Source organism: Monodelphis domestica, chromosome 1 (assembly GCF_027887165.1).
Source record: "Monodelphis domestica isolate mMonDom1 chromosome 1, mMonDom1.pri, whole genome shotgun sequence".
Lineage (NCBI taxonomy): Eukaryota > Metazoa > Chordata > Mammalia > Didelphimorphia > Didelphidae > Monodelphis > Monodelphis domestica.
The window spans coordinates 216,578,873-216,582,416 of NC_077227.1; the positions used below are offsets into that span (position 1 = coordinate 216,578,873).

The 3,544-nt window shown below is 36.3% G+C and overlaps 1 pseudogene; it reads left to right on the forward strand.

Moving 5' to 3' along the window:
• The first annotated feature begins 2,045 nt into the window (after positions 1-2,045).
• LOC100014622 (60S ribosomal protein L17-like) lies at positions 2,046-2,686 on the forward strand (annotated as a pseudogene).
• The last annotated feature ends 858 nt before the right edge of the window (positions 2,687-3,544 follow it).

The following is a 3,544-nucleotide window of genomic DNA, read 5'->3' on the forward strand; positions in this document are numbered from 1 at the left end:
TGGGAAAATTGGAAGACAGTATAGGAGAGATTGGCTTTGGATCAGCACCTCACACCCCACACCAAGATAAACTCAGAATGGGTGAATGATGTGAATATAAAGAAGGAAAGTATAAGTAAATTAAGTGAACACAGAATAGTATACTTGGCAGATCTTCGGGAAATGAAAGATTTTAAGACCAAACAAGAGTTAGAAAAAATTGCAAAATGTAAACTAAATAATTTTGATTATATTAAATTAAATAGGTTTTCTACAAACAAAGCAATGCAACTAAAATAAGAAAGGAAACCATACATTGGGAAAAATTTTCATGACAAAAACCTCTGACAAAGGTCTAATTATTTGAATTTATAAACAGCTAAATAAATTGTGCAAAAAAAAAAAATCAAACCATTCTCCAATTGATAAATGGGTAAGGGACATGAATAGGCAATTTTCAGATAAAGAAATTAAACTATTAAGAAGCATGTGGAAAAGTGTTCCAAATATTTTATAATCAGAGAAAGGCAAATCAAAATAAGTCTGAGGTACTACGCCATGCTCAGCAGATTGACTAACATGACAGCAAAGAAAAGTAATGAATGTTGGAGGGTATGTGGCAAAATTGGGGCATTAATGAATTGCTGGTAGAGTTGTGAATTGATTCTACCTTTCTGGAGAGCAATTTGGAACTAAGCCCAAAGGGCAGTAAAAGACTGTCTGCCCTTTGACTCAGTCATAGCACTGCTGGGTTTATACTCCAAAGAGATATTAAGTAAAAAGACTTGTAGAAGAATATTCATAGCTGCTCTCTTTGTGGGGGCAAAAAATTGGAAAATGAGGGGATACCCTCTGATTGGGGAATGGCTGAAGAAATTGTGGTATATGTTGGTGATCGTATACTATTGTGCTCAAAGAAATAATGAACTGGAGGATTTCTATGTGAACTGGAAAGACCTCCAGGAATTGATGCAGAGTGAAAGGAGCAGAACCAGGAGAACCTTGTACACAGAGACTGATACACGGGGGTACAATAGAATGTAATGGACTTCTTTATGCAGTGTAATGACTCAGAACAATTCGGAGGGATTTATAAAAAAGGATACTATCCACACTCAGAGGAAAAACTGTGGGAGTAGAAACAGAAGAAAAACAACTGCTAGATCACATGGGTCGATGGGGATATGATTGGGGATATAGACTCTAATGATCACCCTAGTGCACACATCAGCAATATGGAAATAGGTTTTGATGAATGTCACATGCAAAACCCAGTGGAATTGCATGTCAGCTACAGGAGGAGGGGAGGGGAGGGCAAGAACATGAGTCTTGTAACCAAGGAAAAATATTTTAAATTTACTCATTAAATAAAAATTTCATAAAAAATACCACTAGAGAGTATAGGAATCGATAGTCTCTTTCCTAAAAATAAAAAACAGTATATGTTTAAGACCATCAGCAAGCATCATCTGTAATAGGGTTAAATTAGAAAACTTTCCAGTAAGATCAGGAGTGAAGCAAGGTTACCCAAAATTTTACTAGAAATGCTAATGGTAGCAATTAGATAAAAAGAAATCGAAGGGATCAAAGTAGGCAAACAGGAGACTAAACTATCACTCTTTGCATATGATATGATAGTCTACTTAAAGAATTCTAGGCAATCAACTAAAAAGGTAGTGGAAATAATCAACAACATTAGCAAAGTAGTAGGATAAAAAATAAACCCATATAAATAATCAGCATTTCTATGTATTTCCAACACAGCTCAGCAGCAAAAATTAGAAAGAGAAATTCCATTTAAAATTACCCTAGACAAGCTGGAGCCTACACCTAGATGGCGGCTAGCAGGGGGGATGATGGGGGGGGGGTGCGCTGTACGTCATCCTTCCTCTTCCGTCACCTATCTTTGCCCCTGCCATTGGCATACTTGTGTGCGCTGGAGTCTCAGCCAGCACCATGTAGGTCCCTGGGTCCGTGCTGGTTGGAGGAAGGCAAGAATTCATTCCTGGACCTCGTGTGTGTTGCAGAGGAAAATTAGGGAGAGGCAGGAAAAGACAGCCATTGGCCAGGTTACTGTAACTTCTCTATGTTGTGGTAACCATTCAAGATGGTGAGGTATTCTCTTGATCCAGAGAATCCTACAAAATCATGCAAGCCAAGGGGCTCAAATCTCCGGGTCCACTTCAAGAACACCTATGAAACAGCCCAAGCTATCAAGGGCATGCATATCCAAAAAGCTACCAAATATTTGAAAGATGTCACATTGAAGAAACAGTGTGTTCCTTTCCCTCGGTACAATGGTGGAGTTGGCAGGTGTGCCCAGGCTAAGCAATGGGGTTGGACACAAGGTCGTTGGCCCAAAAAGAGTGCTGATTCTTGCTGCATATGCTTAAAAATGCAGAAAGTAATGCAGAACTTAAGGGTTTGGATGTGGATTCTCTTGTCATTGAGCATATCCAGGTTAACAAAGCTCCCAAAATGCGAAGACAGACTTACAGAACTCATGGGCGAATTAACCCATACATGAGTTCCCCTTGCCATATTGAGATGATACTTACTGAAAAGGAGCAGATTGTTCCTAAACTAGAAGAAGAGGTTGCTCAAAAGAAAAAGATATCCCAAAAGAAACTGAAGAAACAAAAACTTATGGCATGGGAGTAAATGTGACATTATCAAGCAAAGAAAAGCAAAATGAAAACAAAAAACAAAAAAACAAATACAATATAAAATATTTATTAATCTATTTTTTAAGACAAACACATGGATTATATGAACACAACTACAAAACACTTTCCACACAATTACAACTAGATCTAAATAATTGGGAAAAACCTTTAATTGCTCATGGGTAAGACAAGCTAATATAATTAAAATGCCAATTTTACCTGAAATTAATTTACTTATTCAGTGCTAAAACTACCAAGAAACTTTTTTATTGAATTAGAAAAAAATTATGAATGAAAAAATGTGAAGGATGGGGACCTAGCAGTACCAGATCTTAAACTCTAAAGCAGTGGTTATTAAACAATATGGTACTGGCTAAGAAACAGAAGGGAGAATCAATCAAACAGACTTGGGGTAAATGACCTCAGCAATATAGTGTATGATAAACCTGAAGATGCCAGCTTTTGGGACAAGAACCCACTGTTTGACAAAAACTGCTGGGAAAATTGGAAAATAGTATGGGAGAGATGAAGTTTAGATCAACATCTCATCCTATACCAAGATAAATTTAGAATGGTTAAATGACTTAAAAATAGAAAAGGAAACTATAAGTAAATTAGGTAAACATAAAATAGCATACCTGTCAGATATATGGGAAGGGATGGAATTTAAGGCCAAGCAAGAGACAGAGAATATTACAATATGTGAAATCAATGATTTTGATTACATTAAATTAAAAAGGTTTTGTACAAACAAAATGAATGCAATCAAAATGAGAAAGGATGCAACAAATTGGAAAAAATCTTTATAACAAAAACCTCAGACAATGGTCTAATTTTTCACATTTATAAGAAGATAAATCAATTGTACGAAAAAAATCAAGCCATTCCCCAATTAATAA